Source organism: Hemiscyllium ocellatum, chromosome 24, assembly GCF_020745735.1.
Source record: "Hemiscyllium ocellatum isolate sHemOce1 chromosome 24, sHemOce1.pat.X.cur, whole genome shotgun sequence".
Lineage (NCBI taxonomy): Eukaryota > Metazoa > Chordata > Chondrichthyes > Orectolobiformes > Hemiscylliidae > Hemiscyllium > Hemiscyllium ocellatum.
Window position 1 is genome coordinate 35,611,211 of NC_083424.1, and position 12,763 is coordinate 35,623,973.

At 38.0% G+C, this 12,763-nt stretch overlaps 1 protein-coding gene across 1 annotated transcript in view; it reads right to left on the minus strand.

The window, feature by feature from the left end:
- Positions 1-12,763, minus strand: part of rbm19 (RNA binding motif protein 19) — a 248,632-nt gene that overhangs the window by 117,272 nt on the left and 118,597 nt on the right. The gene's annotated exons all lie outside the window — the stretch shown is intronic.

The window sequence follows — 12,763 nt, forward strand, 5'->3', positions numbered from 1 at the left end:
ATAAAAATGACAACCAGCAGTGGACCCAACATTGACTCTTGCGGTACACCACTGGTAACTGGACTCCAGGATGAGCATTTCCCATCAACCACCACCCTCTGTCTTTTTTCAGCAAGCCAATTACTGATTCAAATTGCTATATCTCCCACAATTCCATTCCTCTGCATTTTGTACAATAGCCTACTATTGGGTACCTTTCGAACGCCGTGCCGTCAACTGGTTTACTCTCATCTACCTGTTTGGTCACCTTCTCAAAGAACTCTAAGGTTTGTGAGGCACGACTTACCCTTCACAAAACCATGCTGACTATGCCTAATCAAATTATTCTTTTCTAGATGATTATAAATCCTATCTCTTATAACCTTTTCCAACACCAACAACTGAAGTAAGGCTCATTGGTCTATAATTACCAGGATTGTCTCTACTTCCCTTCTTGAACAGGGGAACCACATTTGCTATCCTCCAGTCTTCTGGCACTATTCCTGTAGTCAATGTCGATTTAAAGATCAATGCCAAAGGCTCGGCAATCGCCTCCCTGGCTTCCCAAAGGATCCTAGGATAAATCCCATCCCGCCCAGGGGACTTATCTATTTTCACACTCAGCATTATCAGTACTTCTTCTCAATGGTGGTCAACATGAAGAAGTACAGATCGATCAGCCAAGGGGTTGGGTAACACATGGTACTCGGCAAAAGGTTTCCTCATCTATGTTTGACTTGATGTCATGAGACTTCTTGGAATGTTGAAGACTCCAGGGTAACTCCATCTGGGCTGTAAACCACTGTATCGTCACCTCTGAAGAGTCTGTTCTACTAGTGGTGCAGGGCATACGCAGGGATGGCAATGTTGCTTTTTGGAACATTGTTTATATTGTATGATTCCATCAAAATGATGTCAGGCTATTGCTTTACCTGTCAGTGGGATAGCTCTCACAATTTTAGCACAAGCCCCCTGGTGTTCATAAAGAAGCATTTGTAGGGCGGACAGGGATACATTTGCATTTGTTATTTCTGGTGCCGAAGTTGATGTTGGATGCTCCATCCACTTTCATTCCTTTCTTTAGGCCTAACAAGTCATTTTGACACAACATGGTGACTTGTTAGGCCATTTCTGACAGCATTTAACACTCAAACATTACTGACAGTCTGGAGTCACCAGTCAGCCAAACCAGATAAGATTGACAAGATTTCTTTGCTTTAACTTCCAAATGTGTCCCTAATAATAAATCTAAAGATAAAATAGATATATTTGTTGCAATTCTCAGTTGAATCTGTTAGGCACTGAATGATCTTTGTAGCTTTTGAAATTCAGTGGTGCAGTACAGGCGAAACACTTTTTCAAATTGCTGCAATCAACAGGATAATCAACTGCACAATCACACTAGGTCAAAATTATTATGATGTCGTAGCTCTCTTTTATTTCAATTCAACCGTGCCATTTTACTACTTCACTTTGGAAGGTAGAATCACAAAATATGCATTCCAGTGGAAAAAAGATTTCATAATCTAATTACTAGCAGTAACTAAAATGTTCCCAGCAGCTTACAACATTCTGGTTAAAAATTGAATATACTATTCAAAACTTTAAACAATTTTAAAAATTTTTAATTGCTTCTCCTGTTTGGAAACTTCAAAGTTTCTGTAGAAATCCTTCTAGATCTTTAAGAAATTTCTCTATGAAATTTAAATCTCTAAGCACCAATTTTCTAATTTGTAGTTATATTTATGGTGCATGATTCAAATTATTGAATCACAAAGAGTAGACTATTTTTCTACAGAAATTAACTTGTACTGGAAGATGAAATTACAATAACATCTCTGCTGCTAATATGCATGGAAATTACTGTCTGTATTGAAAATTAACGAGCAACTTGTTTTTGTTTAAAATCGCAGGGCTATCCACATTTTATGATAAAATGTTATTAAGTTACTGCAAGCAAAACAAATATTACAACATGCAAGAAAACTCAGTCCACCAATTTACATTTAGTAAAATACATCTTAGGCATAACTTTGAAGAGAGGCAAAATGAGCCTTTTCCACTTTGAAATTTCTCAGCTTTCTGTAGTTTCTGATATAAACAGCACAGTTCACTTAGGCATAACAAAACAAACAATGAAGAGTGGCATTCTAGCTTACATTCCCTAACAACTAAGAATAAGGCTGTTTTCAAAGTTAAAGTACAATTGTCATTAACCGAAATTGAATTTCAATACCACTAACTTAAACTCTCAATCACAAGTGTTACAGTGCAGGCGAAGCCATTTGGCCCATCATTTTGAATAGGAAGGTTCAAAGGGATATGGGCCATGTGCTGGCAAATAGGACTAGATTAATTTAGGATATCTGGTCGGCATGGACAGGTTGGACCGAAAGGTCTGTTTCCATGCTGTATATCTCTATGTCTCTTATGTGCATGCACCAGCTCTTCAAATAAGCATCATTATATATTGCCAATCTCCTGTTTTTCCCTATATCCTTGCACATTACCTCTATCCAAATAATCATCCAAAACAATGATGAGAGCCTCAATTGTACCTGTCTGCACCACGTTTCCAGGCAGTATAGTCCATACCCTAATATCTCCCTCTGTAAAAAAGATTGTTTTCAGTTTTCATTTGCTTCTTTTGAAAATCACTTTAAATCCATGGCTTCTCGTTCCCGATTCTTTCGAGAGTGGGTGCAGTTCACCCCTATCTACTCAATCAGATCTAAACTAATGACCATCTATGGGGAAATCTCCAGCTGCAAGTGGGGATGCAATCCTGTTCCAGCACATTGAAACAAATATGCTTTTGCATAGTGGCTTTTCATAAAATTGCAACTGATTGGTTCATTGGCCAAAGTAAATGTTTTCTAAAATTTACAATTAAAATACATATCCAATTATTATCATGCACTATTAAAGGAATTCATGCAAATGCACTGGAGCCAGTACATGTTGCACAAATGTCTTGCTTTAGAAAAGCAGAAGACCACACACCCCCCGCCACCCCACACGGACACACACACCAAAAATGCAACTCTCTTCATATTCAGAAAACAATCATTATCTTGTAACAGATTCCATACACTGGCCTAAATTTGCCTAAAAATTATGAGACACCTTCTGGAAAAGAAAATATTGCTGGACTGGCAAGCACTAAGTAGATACACTACTTTGCAATATAATTAAGGCATATAATTTAGAACATTTTAATGTTGGAATCCAAGTAGATGAGATTCCCTAATTTGGAAACAGGCCATTTGGCCCACTGACTCCACACTGACCCTCGAAAGAGTAACACACCCAAACCCATTTTCCTCTGACTATTGCACCTAACACTATGGGCAATTTAGCATAGCCAATCCACCTGATCTGCACATCTTTGGATTGTGGGAAGAAACCAACATAGACATGGGGGGGAAATGTGCAAACTCCACACACATAGTCACCAGAGGCTGGAATTGAACCCAGGTCCCTGGCACTGTGAGGCTGCAGTGCTAACCACTAAGCCACCATGCTGCCTAAACATAGTATCTGATCTTCTGGTTAGGAGATATGGCGTATTGAAAAAATAGCCCTTTAAATTTAACAAAGAGCCAAGATTGTGATGATGGCCATAAAATTACAAAACTGAGGCAATTCAAAACATAGTATCTGTTTCATTAATTCCATCCACCACTAACACCTTTTCATTGCTATCTAGCTGATGGGATGCTCTCATGTGTTTCCATTCCTACCCAGCTATAAACCATGCACCAGCTTTGTTTCCTGCTCCAATTTCTGGTGTGTTCTAATGATTTATCTTTGACTTGCCTCCTATTTGTCTCCTTCATACTACTTTAGAGACATAATTTGTCAATACAATATTACTTTTCACATGTCCCTTGCACACCCAGCTCAACTTACCACATCTTTTGAATTGCATTATTGCGAAATTATCAGACTGGCTTTACAACATCCAGTAACAAATAAGTAGAAACTTGCTAGACTTAAATACTGGGAAGACTGAAGCCATTCCTCATTCCAAAGGTACCTATTCCATCCTTTGAGATTAAACTAACCTGTTATATCAACTTTGACCTCAAAGGTTTTGGACCTCAATCACAAAATCAGCAAGTGTGCCTGTCTCTCATCTCACCTGTTGCTGATAACCTCCCTCATGCCTTTATTATTTCTAGATTTGACTATTCCAGTGCACTCCTGGGTGGTCTCCCATATTCTACCCTCCATAAAGTTGAGTTCACTTAAAATTCTGCTACTTGTTGTCTTAACTTACACCAAATTCCATTAAATCATCACCACTGTGTTCACTGACATACAGTGCCTCATCAAGCAATATTTTGAATTTAAAATTTCTATTCTTTTTTCAAATTGATTCTTGACCTCCGAGAATGGAAGATCTATAGCACATTCAGGAACAAAACCAAAGATTATCTCACACTTTACAAAACATCAAATTTTACAACCAGCAGTAGGGAGAGGGAGAGGGAGAGGGGGAGAGAGAGGGAGAGAGAGAGAGAGAGAGAGAGAGAGAGAGAGAGGGGGAGAGAGGGGAGAGAGAGAGAGCGAGAGCAGACAGACTAAGGAATGGGTAAAGATCAGCCTGGGACAATCAATAGCTGGTAATGGATTGTTTATGGTGGCAGCCCATGTGATGACAAGATCTGGTGTATGGCGTTTGGGTTAAGGACCCAGGAGAAGATGCTCAGACCCTTAAAGTATTGAATTCAATATTGAATAATGAAGGCTGCAGGGTCCCCATGCTGAAAATGCAATGCTGTTCTTCCAGCTTGGCAATGGGTTTTGCTAAAGCACTGCAGCAAGTCTGTTACAGAAATGTTGGCCAGGGAACACAGTGATATGTTAAGTAACAAGCAACAGGAAGCTGAGGGTCATTTTTGTGTACAAAACATGGGGTGTTTTGCAGAGAGGTTGCCCAGTCTGTTTTGTCTCCCCAGTGTGGAGAAAACCACAGTATGGGCAGCATTTTACTTTTGGTGCTGCACAGTTGAAGTTTTATGGAGGTCACTGACAGCTTGATTTTAAGATTAATTTGTATTATGTGTGGATTCAGCTCCCTTGTAATCAGTTGTTTGACAATACATCAAAGTAAGTACAATCTACTCATTTTTTTTAATAAGTAACTTAATTTGCATCAGACTGTTTAACTTACTTTTCTTCCTCAATTTGATACTTATGTATACCTCACATCTTCACTGAAGAGCAAGTCTGTATCTGTGCTGCTGCTGAGTAGGTCTTTGGAAGCTGTCTGCAGTCCAAAACTCCTCCTGCCCTTTTGGGAAGTGAGTGTCACTGGCAAGGCCAACATTTATTGTCCATCATTAAATGCACTTGAGGAAGGTGATGGTAAGCTGTTCATCTATGTTTTCAAGTTATACTATTTAAATAATTAACATGTTGTTTTGGTGTGAGGTGGTTACAAAATTACGAACCAAATATAGTTAACTTCATGTAATTTTGAACCTCAGGCAGTCGCAACCCATTGTAGCATTACTGCAATCTTTATTGCTAACAGCAGCATCATATGTGACACCTGATCATCTTGAAAATATGGTTTAGTACAAGGAAATGCCTTTTGGTCCTTGAAGCTCACATGGTTGAGAACCTGATGATACATTCTGGCGCCATGATTAGAACACATCTTCTCATTCTGGATTTGATTCTAATTGGCCCTGACTACCGAGATCAATTTGGCTTTCTCTGTTCATAACGATTGTAAATGAAATTAATTTAGATGTTGCCAGTCTCAAATACAATGGCGATAAATATACATGTTTTACCAGGATGCTGCCAGGACTGGAGGTTTTGAGTTATAAAACTAGGCTGGATAGGTTAGGACTTTTTTCACTGGAGTGTAGGGGGTTGAGTGATGATCTTATAGAGGTTTATAGAATCATAGATAAGGTGAAGAGCAAGGGGCTTTTCCCTTAGGTAGGGGAGTTTAAAACTAGGGGGCATATTTTTAAGGTGAGAGGAGCAAGTCTTAAAAGGACAGGAGGAGCAACCATGTTTTCAAGATGATCAGATGTCACATATGATGCTGCTGTTAGCAATAAAGATTGCAGTATGCTACAATGGGTTGCGACTGCCTGAGATTCAAAATTACATGAAATTAACTATATTTAGTTCATCGGAGGCATCACATTCATGGGACATCAGAAGAAAAAAAGGCCCTTGAAAATTACTGAGACATGCTGATTGACAGAAAAAGGGCTGTCATGCATTTTGCTGAGTTTTAATAATACTTTAATAATAAATATGAAGGCATGGAGGTCTCTATTTTATAGCTAAACTTTGCAACTTTACAAATAAAAAGAAACAACAGTGATGTATGGAAAATAAAACAAAACATTCTTTTTCATTGCTGAAACTATACAAAATATGTACAACGTAGTCAACTACAGTGGAACCGCGATTATCCGAACGAGTCGGGAAGGCAGTATTTCATTCAGATAGTTGATTATTCGGATAATCAATTTGACCTTAAACCAGGGAAACCATACTGATCTAATGCTGTGCTCTACTGGACAGTTTGTTCAAATCTATAATTTGGAGGAGTCTGCTGTTTAAACAAACTAACCTTTGCATTTTGCAAATTGCAGGTTAAACTCAGAAGGACTAAACTTTCACCATCACATAAATATGTGAAATCCCAGCATTAAGCAAGGTCCTGAACAGCTTCTATGATCACAACAGCATTTGTCAGCTTCTGCTGAATTGTGTTGAGATACAAAGACAAAAGCACCGCCTTGCGTATGTATTTACTTTCTCTGCCATTTTTTTCATGAGCGGTTCAGTAAAGTGACAGGAATAAAGTACTTACTGTTACTAAGGGCTGTTTAACTAACCCCTACATTAAAAAAAATCCAGTCGCTGTTGCTTGAGGTGCTTGTGTTTCTTTGTTTTTGCCAATGTGTTCACATGTTCTTCAGTACAGGTAATCTGAATTCACTTACCTCTTTGACATAATGTTTTTATGAGACCGTGAGATGTTATTCGGATAATCCGAAATTCTAATAATTGATAATCGGATAATTGAGGTTCCTCGTATTAGTTTGAAACACAAAGTAAATAATAGCTTCAATAAAATAACTGCCTTTCTCTACTGATTTAAAAAGCAGCTCATTGCATCATCACTGATTGATCTCACAAATTAATCTTACAGTTAGAGTACAATCAAGGCATTTCTCATTACCAGTTTCCAAGTTAATCATGTTAATTTCATTCCCTTATGAAGATTACCTCTAATTTTTCAGCTCTTTGCAACAGATATTGAGGAGTTACTTGCATGATATCATTCACACATTGATCCAAGGCCATCAACTCTTACAGGCTTACTAAATGTAACTTAGAGGGAAGGATTGTAGGGAGAAAAAGGAAATTAATTGGCAATTCACTGATCAGAATAAGCAGAAAAACATCAAAAATTGACACTCACATCTTCCTGATGCCAGAAAAGAAATTATAATAAAGGCCATTTTGTTCAACTGAAACCTTCTCACAGGAAATGGAAGGCAGATTTTATTTTGAGATGGGCTGCAAGATCATAAAAAGGTCCTGCTAATATTTAAATAATTTCAGAATCAATACAGTCAGATATTGTTATCGTGCTTTATGGAAATTATCTACACCGAAACACAAATAGTACTCAGAGCAGTAAGTGTGTTTTGAGTTAGAATCGTGAATGGATGCATAGAAGACTTGACAAAGATGGACTCCAGCTTTTAAAAGAAAAACAAAATCTTTAGTCCAAGCTAAAACTCACTATTCCAGATGTGATTATGATTGGGTCCAAAGTAGAACTGCACAGATAATATTTCAGACTAGGAACTATAACTAAAAAAACATGAACTGACTAATATTTAAGTCACATGAAAAATGAGTTGAATAAATAATCATTCTTAGAGTACAAATTTCAATTTTAGGTTTTTGAAAAACTTTGAGCAATTTATCATTTACATTTTTGCATTTGGATTTTTTACATTCTGCACCTATTGAACTACAGTTATCTTTTTAAATTCAAGTTACAGCCGCTAAACTACAGGATAATTAATCTGAATGCCCATTATACTATATTATCTATTTCATTAGAGAGTGAAATCATTGTAAAGACCTCACTATTCCTGAATAAATATATGTCATAAACAGGAAAGTGATTGAAACAATTTTACCACTTGAAATTGCTACTGCTTATAAATTGAGTAAAAACAATATAAAAATGCTTCATGTTTCACAGTGTTTTAGATTACATGGCTGTAACTAAAAAGCAATTGAAACCCTGCAGGCAAGGCATTTTATTTTCTCTGTTTGGGGCCTCATCAAGTATTGCTGTTAATACAGTTCTCCAGATGAAAGAAATACACATCATCAGATCAACAGTGCATCAGATTTGCTGTTGGCAAAATAACCTAGTGAGAACTCATTTCTCTCTGGTCAGGGTACTGTGAATTGCAAAATACTAATAAGCAAAAGATGTAGTTTCATTTTTTTCCAGGTGAAAACACCAAGGGGAGGAAAAAAGTGCAAAAATATGCACAATTTTCATTTTAAAATTAATTTTGGAATATAAAATGATTATTCTTTAAGGTACCGCTCTAGGTGCTTACAGCATATTGTTGAGAAGGTGAATAATTGCAACCTAAATGAAGAAATGTTATCTTTTTAAAAATATAAGCAAAAATGCTTCAAATTCATGTTCAATGATAGCACAAATATTCTTCATCAACTGATACTTAACAGTAGTATTAATCAGGTCTCATACATCTTTTACAATTCTCTACTTTATTCCTTTGCAATCCTAAAGATTTAAACCTGCATTGAAAGTTGCAGGGCGTCAATGTCATGCAATATGCTCATGTACATTTTAAAACAGCCAGATGAGATAAACCATCTTGCAACTTAGCACCTAGAAAAGTCACACCTTCAAGCATTACCATGTCTTTGCTTCAGAAGTTATAGAATAAAGATTCACAGGCAACTATTTTAGTTGACTATGCTGAAATACCATCTATGCTATACCAATATTTGAATCTCTGTACCAAAAATAACTGGAGGTAGCTCCAGCAGTGCTTCGCTACTGTTTGCCATGACAATCACGCTCACTTACAGCACTTATCAGGCAGGTTTATCATTTGTACTGCAACAGTAGAAAGGAGCAATGAATAAAATCAGAACATTTGCCTGAGGTGTTCACATCAAACAGAATTTTTGTTCAGAAAATAAATAACTGCTACTTAATCATTTTAGAAGGAATTAAAAAAATGTATTCAAAAACTGCAACTGTCTGATTATATAGTTGCCAAAGGGGTTGAAATCCCTGGATTGTGCGCGCAATACACTTATATAAACATTCTGTTTTCTAGGGCTGAACGGAGAACTCAGATTATGTAATCTTGGTAGTCTTATCGAAATTCAACGACCACTCTGAAATGTAATTATTATACACACCCTCCAAATACACTGACACACAAAAATAAGTACAATCAGTAAGTTTTATAAAATTGGGGCTATAAGTTAAACAAAAACCACAAAATTGAACTTGCTTTTAACAGGCATCTAAATGTCTGGTGCCTTAACCTGGACACCTACACATTATATGTATGTTTTAAAAACAAAGGAGCAGAAGACCGAACCGATTCCAACTGATGCAACAAAATCCTGGCCGATCATTCCGAGTCAACTTCACTATTCTGCCTATCCCTTAAATTCCTTAAGAACTGTGACATCTCACATGCAGATTTAAACCAATGAGAAAAAAAATTAACCAACACGGGCACTCATACCTCACCTAAGGCTGTAATCAAATCTCACAAAGGTTCTTCTCCACATTTAGTAAAAGTATGAATTATTGCAACCTTTTGAAAAACAAGAGAAAAACTGTGGGAAACTTAAAACTTGCCATTCATTTTAATATTTCTTTCAGAAAATGCACATTTAATGCGTCAGTCTGTTGTATAGTTCTAAAACACAAACATTTAAAGTCCGAGCTCTCAGAAACCCAAGAACTGTTAGCAAATTATCCTGAACCTTCCAAATAACATCTTGTTCTTCATCCATCTGCATTCATACTCAAGCTCACTGCCCTGATTTGAATTCTGTGAGGGACTTCACAAATGAAACAATTTTTCTGAATGAGTTTAAAGTAAAAGTACAGAAAAGCTACATTTTCCAAAGCTTTTTCAGCTACAGGGTGGACAATGATAAAATGCACCTTACAGCTTTTGTGCTGGAGATGTTATGTTGCTACACCTTGGCCAGAAGGCCAAGGTTCAAATCCCACCTGCTCCAACGCATCTTAATAGGTTGATTAAAAACATCTATAAGCGCATCACATATGCTTTCCCATGACAGCAAGGCGAGCCTCCTTTCTTGCAAACATTTGAACTTCAATTTACAATCAAATTACCTAGGTACTACAGAACACAATTTTTATAACAAACGTATATACAAGAAAAAAAGATAAATACAAACTGTAAGTCTGTGTCATGGAAATTATATTATGTTAATTTCTAATCCAATTCCTTCTCTTATGAGATTTGAGATTTATGATTAGTTATGGTTTATGGATAGCAACTGTCTTCCTCACCAACTGACTTTCCTCATGAACCAGCTTAACAGTGGCAGCAGACTGCTTGATAATCAGGATATTCCTTCCTCAACTAACATCATGTCACAGTCTGGAAAATTCAAGTACATAAGGGAGAAGCAGTGGCCTAGTGGTATTATTGCAGGACTGTAAATCCAGAGACCCAGGTAATGTTCTGGGGATCCAAGAAAATAAAACCTGGAATCCAGAGTCTAAAAATGACCATGAAGCTATTGGATGATTGTTGGAAAAACCCACATGATACATTAATGCCTCTATGGAAGGAAACTGCCATCCTTACCTGGTCTAGATGACATGTGACTCCAGACCCACAGCAATGTAGTTGACTCTCAACTGTTCTCTGGGATGGGCAATAAATACTGGCCTAAGCAGCAATGCCTTCATTCCATGACTGAATTTAAAAAAGTAACTCAGTGAATGGAAGTTGCTTCACCCACTAATATACTTACCACAAGATCGTGTACTTTTCCTTAGTGGACAGCAATGACTTTCAAGTTGTAAAAACTGACAATCATCATTCATTTCTGACTAGTCTAGGTTTTTCTTTTAACCATGACTCCATTCTGAATGATAGCTTTGGTTTCCAAACTAACAAAACAGTCTCAGAGCCTGGATGATGGGACCATAGTGAGAAATCTGGGAGAATTGTGAGAGAAGTCAGCAAGACCTTTATCAATGTCACAAGAAACATACCACAATTTCCAAGAGTTCTGGATGTCAAGAAAAGAATCTCAATAGTGAGCAGTGAGAAGCCGAATAACAGGAACTACTGCTCATCACTACCGATTTTTTGATTCATTAGTATGCAGGTTTCCATCCTACCACTGCTGGATAGAAACTAGATATCATGAATTATTGACACAAAACTCCTGAAAGTCACCACTTACTCCTCTGGATTGTCACTAAACACCAGGCAATAACAGCTCAGGGCATGCTCTAAGGTAGCAGCCATGTGCACCAGATGTCCACAAACACTGGCATCTGACACATGCCAGCCTCCCTGCACCCACATGGCACATCTCCGATACACTCACTTTGTGTTCTGGCAATTCAGTGCTGCACTTTGGAGCACTCTAGCACTAACACTGATATGCTACTGCAAGGATTCTTTGTTGAAAGAGGATATCCCTCCTCTGCATTAGCCCATTTAGCGGAACTGCAGGTTCCTGTCCATAAAATGGAGTGCCATTATCCCTTTATCTGCAATGACTAATAGTACTTTACCAGTACATAATGGCCTTTTAAAGACGGTGCCAGTGTCAAGGATGATAAGCTATTCCATATATTCTGGAAGTAGTGGGTTCTCCCAGTTACGAGTGGGAAATTGGGCTAGCATTAGACAAGAGGAGCACTGTAGGATTGAATTAGGTAGATAATGAGGCAGGTTTGGGATGTTGCCAAGCCAGTTTTCATATTCTGTGGAAGACACATCCTCCATGAAATGTGACACAAATGAGTTTGTCAAAACATTGTAAGGTTTAGCCCACAATGTCAGAAAAGGAAATGTGCCATACGCAAGACTGTTAATAGACTTAAGGGTGGACACAGTGGCTCAATGGTTAGCACTGCTGCATCACAGCACGAGGGACTAGAATTCGATTTCAGCCTTGGCTGAATGTTTGAGTTTGCATGTTCTTCCCATGCCAGTGTGGTGTTCAGATTTCCTCCCACAGTCCAAAATTGGGCAGGTTAGGTGGACTGACCATGCTGTAGTGTTCAGGAATGTGTTAGCTAGGTGGAGTGTCCATGGTAAATGTGTGATTACGGGGATATGATGGGGCTTGGATTTGGGTGGGATGCTCTTTGGAAGGTTGGTGCGGACTTGACAGGCCAAATGACCTCCTTCCACACTGTAGAGATTCCATGATTCTAAAGGATATATGGTTAACATATGGAACTGTTAATGAGTATTATTAATTAAAGGGTTCAGAAAAGCTTTACAAGGATGTTGCCAGGGTTAGAGGATCTGAGCTACAGAAAGCGGCTGAACAGGCTGGGCCTGTTTTCCATGGAGCATCGGAGGCTGAGGGGTGATCTTATAGAGGTTTACAAAATTATGAGGGGCATGGATAGGATAAATAGGCAAAGTCTTTTCCCTGGGGTCGGGGAGTCCAGAACTAGAGGGCATAGGTTTAGGGTGAGAGGCGAAAG